The sequence below is a fragment of the Cynoglossus semilaevis genome, chromosome 16, assembly GCF_000523025.1.
Source record: "Cynoglossus semilaevis isolate Cse_v1.0 chromosome 16, Cse_v1.0, whole genome shotgun sequence".
Classification (NCBI taxonomy): Eukaryota; Metazoa; Chordata; class Actinopteri; order Pleuronectiformes; family Cynoglossidae; genus Cynoglossus; species Cynoglossus semilaevis.
In genome coordinates this window covers 12,540,215-12,553,688 of record NC_024322.1, presented here as the reverse complement: position 1 = coordinate 12,553,688, position 13,474 = coordinate 12,540,215, and the positions used below count along the sequence as shown (strand labels likewise).

General features: G+C 38.2%; 1 long non-coding RNA gene across 2 annotated transcripts in view; it reads left to right on the top strand.

The window, feature by feature from the left end:
* Positions 1–1,488: 1,488 nt before the first annotated feature.
* LOC103392182 (uncharacterized) overlaps positions 1,489–13,474 on the top strand; it is a 152,439-nt gene continuing 140,453 nt past the window's right edge. For both annotated transcript variants that reach the window (XR_003052119.1, XR_522873.3), the window contains exons 1-2: positions 1,489–2,020; positions 4,594–4,747. This is a non-coding gene — a long non-coding RNA (uncharacterized LOC103392182). The remainder of the gene's footprint in view (positions 2,021–4,593; positions 4,748–13,474) is intronic.

Sequence of the window (13,474 nt, the reverse complement as noted above, 5' to 3'; positions counted from 1 at the left end):
AGTTAACTGTCTCTTTTAAAAGCTCATTAAAAGTCAATCGTGCAAATCTAAAGAACTATTTTTGAAGCTTCCAATTTCTCCTAAGCCTTTATATCTACTGTCCATTCTAATGTTTAATCTTTTTCATTTTTTGCTTTCTGTTTTTATTATCGGCCCTGTAAACAAACTATATTAAATTATAATACTAATATATTATATATATATACATACAGTATATATAAACTACTTTTTATACTCTTTTAAACTTTATCTAAGAAAGTTTACCATATCCCTGTACTCTGGCTAAATTCATGACAGGATTCTGGCATTTCTTAACATTTTGATTGCCTCCTGTCAAAGTCACTATAACAAAAATATATTTTTTTCTTTGTCCATTTCTATTTTAGAAACTCAGCCTGCTCTTTTTTTGACAGCTGTCAAAAAGGCTTGTTAGCAAAAACACACAGCACTGCAGCTGCTGTAGGATCCGAGCTCCAGGATTTGATGCTCTCCTTACAGAGTTGATGGCCTATGGACATTTGAAGAGATAGCTGTACTGGAGCTCAGTCGGCTTAGAAAGTCAGACAGAGTTTCTTTGTTTACAACACCATCCCGTTAGTACCTTAATTATCGCCATGTCCTTTTTGTGTATGCAATCCAGCAGGTGGAGACAATGTGACAAAAACAACACAGTTCATGCTAACCTCCGTGATGACACCACAGGTTTGTGCTTTTGTAGCTGAAATATCTGTTAAATGCAAAATGCTGACGCTGTGCAGTATATTTCCTCCTGTAGTGACGCACCTGACATGTAGGTTAGGGTTAGTTTGGCAGCTAAAATAGTGCTGGAAGTAGTAAGTAGTAAGCGCTAGTTCCAACCTAAGCTAATGCTAAATAAGTAGCAAAGGGAAAAAACTGAGGCAGGTGATTTAGTTTGAGAGGACTTGTTTTCTTGAAAATTGGCATCAATCACCAGGACTTTACGTGTTTTCTTGAAAATTGGCATCAATCACATTTTCTCTCACTGACATGTCATTTAGTTTGAATGCACATATTTTGGAGTGTGAAAGGAGCCGAGAAAACTCAGTTTGACTTTTAATGAATCATCTCACAGAATAGTTTTTAGCAGGGCTCAGCTAGAATGGACTCCTAAGTAGGAAATATACTGTTAGAGACAGGTATTTAATGGGATTCCTTTATTATTTAAAGTAAGCGGAGGCCAAATGTCGTGTTTATAATAATTTATTAGTTTGGTAATCTTCTACTACCTTTTCAGGGTAACAAGGGAATACCAGAGGCAATCCCAGCAGTCCCAGGGCAAAGGTAGGTCACAACTAGGACAGTTTTTCACCTCATCAGAGGACACCAAACAAAGAGACAGTTTATTTTTGCACACTTACATACACTATGGCTAATTAAGGGTTCAAGCACATGTCCAGTGTCAGATAATATGGCCCTGTATGATATAATTTGTATGGATTTTTTTTTTCTGGCATCTGATATTTCATTATTATGTGTACTGAGAGTTAGATGTTCTGGGGCTTAAGTTTTGTAAATAAAATGTGATATGAACAAACTGAACAACAAAAATATATTCATGAGATAGAATAATATAAGTACAAAGTTAGCCAAAGTATCTTGATTCAATAATAACTAAACTAATGTAGCTAAACATAGAGCAATTGGAATTTAACTTTTTTTTTACAAAATATAAAAACGAAAATAAAATGTAGAAATAGGGTAAATAACTTTGGGCTTAAACAAATAGGTTACAACTTTCTTCAGACACTGCTAAAGGGCAGAAATAATTAGAACACCTGCACATGAATGACTAAACGACATTTAAATATCCCAATTATGAAAAAGTAAAGAAAAAAATTAACCAAAATAAATATAGAGCTTGCTAACACTTGTTCTAGAAATAAACAAAAACATCGTAAGACTTTCCCAAGTGATTGACAGTGTGTCACTTCCGGTGAAGTTTAAGATAGCAACATGTCCGACGTCACCTGTGTGTCGTGAAACATGAGTAAATAAAACGGTAAGCTTTTTGACATAAATGTTTTTAGGGCCAATTGCTTATGTAAGTTATCATTACGCCGCAGGTATGGAAGTGAACGAATTAAAGTCAAAACGTTAGTTAGCTTCACATGGGTTGACATAACGTTTGCTCAGTCAAAGCTTTTGAAACCACCGTTCACGTCTGGAACCTTCGAACGTACAAAGTACATTTGAACTTCGTTCTTTTGTAGGTTTGCATTAACTCCATCTCACTGTGTGGTCTTTTACTAAATAAATCTAGTTGTCGCCACACACAAGATTTGGGTATTTTTAAACATTAAAAATACACTTCCAAAAACACAAAAGATTTGAGATAAACTACAGATATCGTTTAGCCGGCACCTGCTGTTGACTGCAATTGTATCGTTTAGTGTGTATCTTCAAAGTACAATTAACATATTCAATCGCTTTTATACCCTTAACTTTTGTTATGTAAAAACAAAAAGATTAAATTATTTTTAACGTATCCATTGCTTGTCTTGTTGAAGCAATCCCCATTGTGTCCACTAGATGTCACAATAGCCTCAAAAATCCATAGATAAGCTTTGAGCGAAATATCACTTCCTAGTTTTTGTAATCAGATGCAAGAAAAAAAAAGCCCGAGTTCAATACAAATGAAAATATCTAGCCGGCTATGGAAACAATTAAACAAATATAGTTAATGTTTGCAAAGACTACCAGTAAATTTAAATAATATTGTAGGTGTTTTGTCTGCTCTTGTTTTGATCTTCAGAAACAAAACACATTTTAAACAATTACTATTTTAATTCACTTCAGCAAACATTATTGATTGAATTTGGTGTTGCACCAAAGTTATTCGACTTATTTGCTGTTTCCTGCTTTCACGTTATATCTACCAAAAGAGGGAGACATTGCGTTGAAAATGAAGGAGAGAAATCTTCATCTTAGACCTAAAGTTCACTGGCCACAGACAGTGTTATATATTTACAATATCTGTTCTCAGAGAATTAACCAGTCCTCAAATGATTTTACATGTTAAAATATGAAGGTTTCATTTATTTATTACATTTTTTTACCTGGATTTCACATATTTCTCATTGAGAAAAGATTTTTGAGGTGGATCTTTTGTCCCATGTTATTGTAAATTCTGTCGGGCAAAGGGAATGTCTTGTAACACAGGCCTGGAAAGCTGACATGGAGAGTCATGTGTGAATGTAGTCAGAAGATGGCATGGGTGACAGGTTATTGCTCGGCCGTCAGTGTTGGTGGGCCGGACAGGCTGCCAGTGTGTGGTGAGCCCAGCTCCTTTCTGCCTGCTGGAGATGTAGTGAGAGCTGTTTGACTCAGCCCTAAGCCGCTCTCCCCACGCAGGCTCCCTTCACCAGCGTTCACCTAAATCTGTCACACAGATTTGACACTGCGTCACTCCGAGTGCACTCTGAAATGACATCTATATAATGTGGAATATTGTGCACATTTACAGCCTGGACTTCCCTCAGAGCCTTAGCGTCTTTTTGGTCCAGTCTGATTTTTTTTTTGTCTGGCCAATATTCGTTTTAAGAGTTTTACCATTTTTTCCAAATATTAAAAATTATATTAATAAAAATAATTTACTTGGCAAATAAACATCCCACTCAAAATGCTATATATTATTTAGAATAATTTTGCATGAAGTTTATTTGACAAAATAACCCAAAGCATATATTTTAATAAATATATTAATAATATAATAACAGTAAATATCAATGCATTCCATAAAAGTAACTGAGAACTGGGGACTCATTATCATCGATTCATTAATACATGTTGATGCTTTTTAGGATATTTTATTTTAGGATACATCTTTTCAACCTTTTATTACAGTCAATCAATGCACATATAAATAAATATATAAGCAAGAATATTAATTTAGATAATTGTAAGAATAATATTAAATATAAAATCGATATTAATTGACAGTAACACTGATTAAGCAATGTGTAAATTTACCTCTTAAAACATTTGATTTTTTTTCATAAATGTGCAAATGCAGCACAAATTGTCTGCATTGATTATCTATAATCTTTTCTTTTTTTTTTCTATTGATTATCTATAATTTTTTTTTTTTTTTCATTTTAACACTGCACAACTGAAAAACCACTGCAGTGGTAAAATTCCAGCACTCTCACTTCCACAGAAATCCCTGCATTTTCAGACCTGCATGTCTGACCGTTTGATTTTGTCTGAGGAACTTCTGCATTAGGATCTGACTCATGACAGCAGAATGAGGGCCATTTACCCAGGATTCCCTTCTTCCCCTCATAAGGCTTTCACTCTGACGCTTTCCTCTGTAGTATTTACTGGATAAAGTGGCGGCAACTGGCCTCAGTGGCCAGTAAGAAGGCTTTTCTCTCCCCAGCTGCTGGTGCTTTGCCCATTTGAACTGCACCGAGTGGTTATGAAACTGGGTTGTAGTTGAGAGTCCTTGAAAGGCTGAGGTTTAAAATAATTACATTTCTGTTAAATCACAGTTTGGCTTGCAGGGATATTGGTTGTCTGATTTTATTTTTTATTTTTTTCTATACAAAATTAATGTGTTATTGTTTCCAGCAGCTCACAGGAGGAACATTATGATTCACTTATCCAGATGTAAGTGAGGAGTCGTGGATTTCTCCTCTGGGATTCTCCAGGCCTTTGAACAGAAAAGGGGATGCTAAAAACCTGCTAAAGAAGTTAGCGCCAACCAGGATCCTTCTCTTCTCCACAGGTAATGAGTTTGATTAATTTTTGACCTTTGGAAACGTTCACTCCTTTTTAAGTACACTTTTTTTTTTTTTACTTTCCCACCCTGGGATAATAAGGAGCTGTGTATTGTGCGGTTTTACACAGGGGACCTAAAATGGTCACACTGGTTTTTTCTTATGAAATTACACAGGTCCACAAAGGCCACAAAGAAAAATAATTATTAAAGTGCATATACCCAAGACCCCCCCCCTCTGCTTTTGGTTTTAGGACATTAATCAAACATTTTTGCCCCAGATATAAATATGATTACACCGTAAAAGAAATATGTACTATGAGATACTTTCTTAACCTAAAGGTAGACTTTAAAAAAAAACTTTTTGGCCTATAAATAATAATGCTAGGGATGCTTATTTTCTCACACAGGTGTTTAGAGATCGGCTCTCTGATAAATCATGATTTGTAAACTTTCCCATAGACAGCAGTGACAGGTTTCCTGAGATAATGTAGAAAAATGGGGAAAGAGAGGGCCATGCTTAAGTAGAGCTGTGATTTAGAGCGGAGAGATGCAGCGTCTCTCCCTTCCAGTGGAGGCCCTCCTGGGTTTGATTTAATTCTCTCCTTGCACTATTAAAAAGGCCTTCCACTCTCTTCACTGCATGCACCTTGCTGTCATAACTGGCACAAAATCATTTATCAATGCCGCATGTAGGCACTGCGACTCAGGCCTTTTGCAGTATATATATATATATATTTTTCCATTATTGATTGTGGGTGTAATAATCCGGGAACTACAAAGATGCGTCTCCTCTTGTGTTAGAATGACCACATTAAGGCCAGGAGATGAGGGAACCTTTTTTTTTTTCTGTTCCATCTGTAAACGCATATATACGACAATCCCCAGTCGTGCAGGAACAAAATCTTTACGTCACAGTTCTTCTTCATGTCATTGTTGTCCTACTGGCTGCTGAGCCTCCCAGCGTCGATGATCCCTCTGACGCTGGACACTCAGCCAGCAGTTGTTATTTTTTTATTTTTTTATTTTTGCGATTAAACTGAAAGGCAGTGAATGTCACTGTTCCTCTTTGTTGTTTAATTTATTTTCTTTTCAAAGTGAAGGGAGGTGGCCTTGCTGTGAGAGTTAGTCATTGATGTGGCTATAGTTAGTCTGGCCCCTGCTGTGACTGTCTGTAGGAGATGCTACTTCCTCTTTCCTGTTCGTTCAAGGCTTCATTTTGCCCTGAACTGCCTCGCCTCAAACTCTGGCTGTCGGGGCTGTGCTGCTGTTGTTGTTGTTGTATGTGTGACTGTGCTCACTCTCAATCACGAACAAAAGATGAATGTGTGAGGTGGAGCGGTCGGTTCTGTTTGAAGCGTTCAAACACACCTGCGGTACAGTAACCATCTCAACAAAGCTGCTTCTAATGAGACGCCACTGAGATCAGTGTCTTTGTTAAGGATGTCAAAGTTAACCATTTAAAGTCATTATGATGTATTACGTAATGTCCCTTTAGCACAGTAGTAGTGGAATTTCCAGGAGTTAATTTATTTTTGTGATCCCCTCGTGTGGTCTTAACAACTGAGTTATTAGTGATACATGTGAATCGTGGCAGGAGATTTCAGATTAGTTAAGAAAAGGTTAAAGGCTCTCCTACACTGATGCCAGGAGTCTGAACACAGAATTCTTTCAAAAGCTTAATCAAATGGAGGATTTACAAAAAGAATTTAGTATTTAATTTATTGTGTACCTACAGTATGTTAGTGTGGGTAGACCATGGATATGTTGTATAATTATGCAGTGTAACTGCTGGGACATGGTCTTAACTGTTAATAGATTCCATTTGTTTTGTTTAGAGTTCTAATGATACTAAATAGTTTTATCAACAACTGAGTAGTTGTCTTATCAGGAATTGATGAACCCACTGCTCAATAAGCTTAAGGTAAATGAAAAGAATCTATTGCGGCCCAGAAGCCCTTTATCTCAGCTGTCTTAAATATTGGCACTTACAGTGATTTGTCCCCATTTTCTATTGATTTCCTGTTTTGCTTCCAGGTTATGGTGTAAACAGAGTAAATAATGACAGATTTGAGCAGCAGACAAAACACACCAGGCCACCGGTGCGGCTGCTGTAGCTCACCTCTCAGCTTTTATGACTAATGACGATTCTTTCACGTCCACAACTCGCTCAGCGGAGGCGGGGTTCAGCCGATGATGTTGACGAGAGTTGGCAGGAGACGCGTTAGTGTGCTAATTGTAATTCATAAGTCAGATGGAAGGAGGTGTGGCTTTGGCCGGGGTGTGTGAAGTTCAGAGAAGGAAACCCTGGCTGAAAGGGACAGGCGTGAGTCAGTAATTCAGGGGGGAAAAAAGGTGTACATGTTTAAAAAAAAAAAATTCTGGAATCCTGATTCACATGGCCCGTGGAGTGTGTATTCCTGAGCTGTCAGCTGCAGGGATGCTGCCCTCTATCTGTAATTTTTTCTGTAATCTTTCTGCAACAAGTTCAGATGTTCGAACATTACCTTGAGTAAAAAGTACTCGAACCAGTAGATGGCGGTAATGGCACTCAAAGTTAAAGTTCATTAAAACCTAAGTAAGAAGTGAGGGATTAAAACGATTATCTGAATAATACTGTAATCATGTGTTGTAACTTTTGTGGTTGTTAGAGATTAAGAATGTACCTGTTAGTTCTTCACTTGTGGGAAGAAGAGAGGTTTACAGACCAGCAGACATAAACACAGCTCGGCCAATTGAGTTAGTAGATTAGTATTAGATTAGGATTACCAGCTAACTCTAATTTGTCTGTCATGAAGTGCATTTAGTGGACAACAGTCAGTTAATAAATACATACATTTTATTCAGAGTAACATGATTATACCTAAGTGAATAAATACAGTTGTACTTTTGTCTCAACCCCTGACAACCCTCTGTTAAATCGTAATATACAAACACATAATAGTATGATTTTACATATAATATTTATACTAAAAACTGAGAAACGATGTTACCATAAATATGTATAACTCTAGGAAAACTAAAAAAAACCAAAACTTTGTACCTCTGGCATTTATTTTGAATGCACGCGTCTGCGATGTTCTTTTTTCGGGTTTTATCAATTCTATATCACTGTCTGGAATACACCGCTAAGCCCAATCTCCAAGGGCTCACATATAGCTCTCTCTGCAGGCTTTGTACAAGATGAAGAAGTCATAATCCTCAAACAGACTTAAATTCCTCCAGAAAGGCTCTTGATCCTAAATCCACTCATTTTCTTCAAACAACTCAGCCCAAAAGAGAAGGAGTATTTGGGCATGCCTGAAATCCTTGATTGAAATCTGCTACAAGTGGGCACAGGCGTGTGTGTGGCTGTGCACACACGACTCGATACGATAAACGCATGCGCACATAACCCTAAAACGCACCCCAAACCCTAAAAGTACACACGGACGCCTCCCCAGCCGCAGTCGGCTGTCAGTTAAAGTCTGGGCCGGGCGACTGGGAGGGTCTCGCTGAGCTATTATTAAAAGGTAAACTTCTTTAAAGCCTGGGAATCATGTCTATCACAGGTTGTGTTTTCGCACCAAGCCCAAAGCCTGCTCTCTCCAACCCTGTGAGACGCTGTTATCACCCTCAAAGCCATATCAGAATGCTGTTTGTTCTGCGCTTTACTTTCACCCACACAGTGGATTCAAAAAGCTACAGGTCTATTTGATAGTGTATATTTCATTGCCAGAGAGGGAGGGAGGGGGAGAGAGAGAGAGAGAGAGAGAGAGAGAGAGAGACTGACTGTGTTTGTCTTGCTGTGTTTGTCAGCTCATATTATTTGAGCTGACGGTTCCTATTAAAACTAAACACCACATCAGAGGAATATTGCCGCCACCACCAGACTCTTTTAAATCGCATATTGAGCCCATGGTGTGTGGAAGCAATTTAGTTGTAGCATAGTTTATAAGTGTGTCTGTGGCTGTGATTTTTTTTTTTTTTTTTTTTTTTTTACTCTCAAATCTCATTTATTTGGAGACGGCAGTCTTCCTCCACATTTTTCATATACTGTCATAATTACTTTAGTTATATTGTCATTTGTAATATTCCAAAAATATTACCTTTGTTTGCAGTTTCACTTATTTAATAAATCCTTTGGGTATATTGGCGTTATCATGGGAGATTTACAAAGTCCTCATAGTGATCAAGTCTGCTTAGACCAGAAAACTTCATATGCCTTTATATTACTTTTTATAGCTATATAAGTGAGTGAACGACTGAAGAAGGCTGTGTGGTTAACAAGGCCATCCAATGTGTTATGTTGTTGTTTTGTTAGGCTTTGTGCTTCAACCTCATTACGGTGCTCTCTGGGAATTTTTGTTTTGTTTTCATGATGTCAGGGTCAGGGTTGTAAATTCTCAGAAAGAGTTGATTTCTAGTGTTCTAAAAATAATAAATAGAAGTATATTTTGCTAACCCCCATCCCCCAATAAAAACGTATGTAACTGCTGAAGAAATCAAGTTCAAAGATTAGATTAAACGATGTTTTCTGAAAATGAATTTGAAAAATGTAAAGTATATTTATATGTGAAATCTCCATTAAATGAAAGTCTATGAAAAAAGTGACCCCACATAATAATGGAGAATCATTAATACATTAAACAAGCTTCTCTTTAAACCTCAATATTGATCCTTTAAACCCGTCTTCAGATATTAAACCACAGCCCCTGTATGCACTCTCCTCTCGGTGTCAATGACTTCAAATACTTCACAGATCTTCCACATTCTCCTCAAATATGAACAAGTAAAACAATAGCAAAGCAGCAGAGCCATCTCATTCATTAGTAGGTTTGCTGGACAAACTGCAGGACTCAACACTGAGGGTGGCTGGGGAAATAAAAAGGTACTTAACGTAGGTATTGACCATGTTGCTGGATTGACTGCTGTTTGATCTGTGACCAACCGTCCGCAACAGACACACACTACAAAATGGAGAATTTTTCATCTGTTGAGAAAAAGAGAGTACTGAAGAAGGAAAACTCTCAGCCAGACTTAAACAATGTAATTATAATTGCATCAACAGTGCAATTAATTTTACATTTTAGCTGATCCTTTGCTCCTGCGATGTGTGTGTGTGGGGGGGGCAAGAAGTTGACTGTTCATTAGTATTCTGATTGTACTCCTCTTGTTCAAGTATCTGTGTGTGAGAAACCAGTCCAAGACGGTTTGCGACGAACACAGTGTAAACAGCCCATTACTGCGACTCTGACTGATTAACATATGATTGTAATTCATCATATCATGTGCAGCTGGTGACATCTTGCAGTAGTATTTATTCCACGTTGATACATGCCCTCGGTTTCTTTTTGACAACTCAAAACAAACAGAACACAAGCTGTCGCTACATTTGCCCGAGACGAGTGGAGAAAATTAATCAGGAAATCAGGTGTGGCAGACGATTAGCACAATCATGCACCAGATCGTCGGTGGAATCAGAAGAACGTGGTTTATTTGGATGAGCGTTGGCAGGAAAACAGAGCGAGGCTACGCCTGAACATTTCTTTTCATCGCTTTAAATACACCTTGCGACCCATATGGTGTACATCCCACCGTGCTTTACCAATAACTCATAACTGTTATACAGTGGCATTGGATTCATAGTTATAGTCCTTCATTATATATTTAGCACTAAGCTATCATCAATGAGTTTAATGTAGGGAACATTTAACAATCTTCTATTTTTTTTGAGTGCAGGAACAGTGTACTCTGCACTGCACTCAGGTACTTCATGACCCTTTGATTCATCTTAACATGTTAAATCAGATTTGATTTTTAAAATTTTATACTTGCATCGACACCTGACCCAGAAGATGGAATTTTTGGGGGATTGACTGGTATCACGGAGGACATTGTTCTCTGCTGTGCTGCTGTCTCGTGGCAGTAATGGGCTGCAGTCACCCTATGAGTGTGTGTAGTGAGGGAAAACTGACAGGAGGAGAAGAAGAGAGAGGACACAGATTCAAACCAGTGAGCAATAGTGAGGAGGAAATAGAGGAGCGTTTCCATGGCTCTCTCTGCCACTGAAGTTGTAAAATGGAAACCTATTTCTCCCCTGACAGCTACAGTAGATTTAACCCCCCTGAGTTTGCTGCTTATGATGTTGTGCGGTGCAGAGGTGGACCACGGGGCCGTCCCTAAGGCTTGTTGTTTCTTGTCAGAGATTAGATTGAACCAAGCGGCTCAGATTCACTCTCATGCCTGAGAGAAGCCAAGACTCCCCGTCAGTGTCCACAACCTCTGAGCTCTGCTGGTTCCATTGTGTAACCCGCTCTCACAGCTTCCTCGGTGAGTTCCACACTGCTGAATAAGACACAGTAGTGAACTGGTGCCTTATTTTGTCACTGTTAAAAGCCCACTTTGCAGATTTTTATTATTTTATTTAGAAACTTCCAATTAGAGCGCCCGTTTAGTCATTCGCAGAAGAGGTCAGACTTTTATTGCTGGCAATAAGCTAAATTAAAGTCAGACTGTTTATTCATCAGACATAATTAGATAAAGTGTGAACAAACTTATAAGTTAAAATGGAAATGCAAGTTTGTTTTGCCTCATTAATTACAGATTGGGCTGCAGCCTGAAGTATTTTTGCTGCATGAGCGTTAAAATTAGCTGTTTCTCTTAAGCACTTTTGTGTTTTAGTAATTTGATTAACAACCAGTGGTTAAAAGTACTGACAGTGGATCCAGATTGCATTTATTTAAATTGTTCTTAACCACATCATTTGACATCATTAGTCTGTTCAGTAATCTTCAGTACATTCAGACTAAATAGAATGGTCAACAAATATCTGAATGTTTACATCTTTGTGTACCTCTTTCCTTTTGTCGTCTGTAGGGGGTGATATAAAAGCTGATGTCCGAAAACAAAGGACAAATGTGTAAGTGTAGTGTAACATTATCACTGTCTCAGTGAACGCTCTGCCAAATGAGGGAATTAATTTTGGAGAATATCTGGTTTATATAAGAGGGAATTCCTGGATATGGTTGTGGATTTGGTATCATTCTTGAAGGGTTTTTTTTTTTTAAGAATCGTCTGGCATGATTGCCTTCAGATTGTACATGAGTAAATTGCTCTATAATTGTCTGGTAATAATGATTTCTCAAGAACTTACCCTCGTCGCCGTAATAATCACTTTGATGTATGCCCGTCTGCTTTGTGAGAGAAGAGGTTAGCTGTCCCCCTCTCTTTTAAACAGAAGCTGTAAGGTGAAAAAAACCCCACTATAGGCATGTGTCAGTGAGGTAAAGAGCACTGACAACCATACGTCATCTGTGCCTAGTGCAGACCCCTGTATTTAAAAGAATACGGCAGTCAAAAGCCCATAAAAGTGAGTGACTCCTCAGGAGCATCTGCCACTGCATGCAGGGAGGAGATTCAATGTGAAAAAGGGGAGATAATGTGCTCACTCACTAATGGGCACCCGACTAGACATGGGCTCATTTTTCACATCATGTCATCTGTAAGGTTTGAATAAAAGTAATGGCCACAATGAGCCTGGATCTCTCCCAGCCATTATGGCTTCTGCTTCCTCACTTTTATTTGTGTTGACTTGTACAGTCAGGAGATGACAGTCTCTGGGCCCCAGGATCAGTCAGAGTGATGATCTGCACCGCTCTCCTCAGCAGCTGACAGCTCTCTTCTGTGTGGCAGGCATGTGAGGCCAAAATACTGCACCGAGTCCTATCAGATACTATAATCTGACAGAATAAAGGAATTTTTTTTCACCAGGGACACTGCAAACTCTGTCCTTTGTGATTTCCTGACGGAGACAGTGGGGAGAAATGAAGGTGTTACCACACTTCCCTGTCGTCAGAATTAATGTCAGTCAAAGTGGGTGGCTATTTAAGGATAGATGTGGTGGGTTTTGGGGACATGGGGCTTGAACTATGCTAATGTAATTGGGCACAGATGAGTCCTCAGAAAACAACTAAATAAAGTACAAAAGTTACTACATACCTAACACTGACTGTTGAGAAAATACATCACACTAGTGTTATAAAATACAGTACTTTCATTTCATGCAGAGCAGTGAATGGAATCCTTGATTTTCTACTACTGTATATTTGCTCAAAAAGAAACTGCAGATATTAACCAACTTTTAGCTAACTCTTTTTTTAAAGTTAATAGTCCTCCGGCGCATGGCCTGGTCTTAAGTTCACTCAGCAAAAATGTTTAAAGATTTAATTCCCTGCCTTTGTTCTGCCCAGAAATATAAACTTTGGTCTTCTGTAGTTAGTTTCCTGTTGTAGTATTTTGCCTCTCATAGTTCTTTCACCCTAACAGGACCCTAGGTTTCAGATGCAATGCCAGTTTTGAAGCAATAGCTGTGAATCTGTCACCATTGCTTTCAGTGTACTACTATATGTCTTGGTCTGGTCAGTAGATATAGAATGGTTTTAGTGCTACAGCTTCCCACATGATTCTTCTCAGGAGCCCAGGGTTTTAAAATGTTAATTCAAGACTAAACTCGTTTATTAACCAGTGCCTTGGCAGTTGTTCTAGGGTCAAAACCCTTCTGAAAATCTTAGGTTTTCCACTTCTACTTTTTATGTTCTACTATGGTTCTCTTCAGCTTCAAGAATCTTTTCTCACTAATAGAGAAAAACAAAAATAGACTAACGGAGAAGAAGTTTTTTTTTTTTGTCATAACCTCTCACAAGTGACGGCTCAAACAAAACTACATCTCTTCTCACTTAATTCGTAGGGTTAACA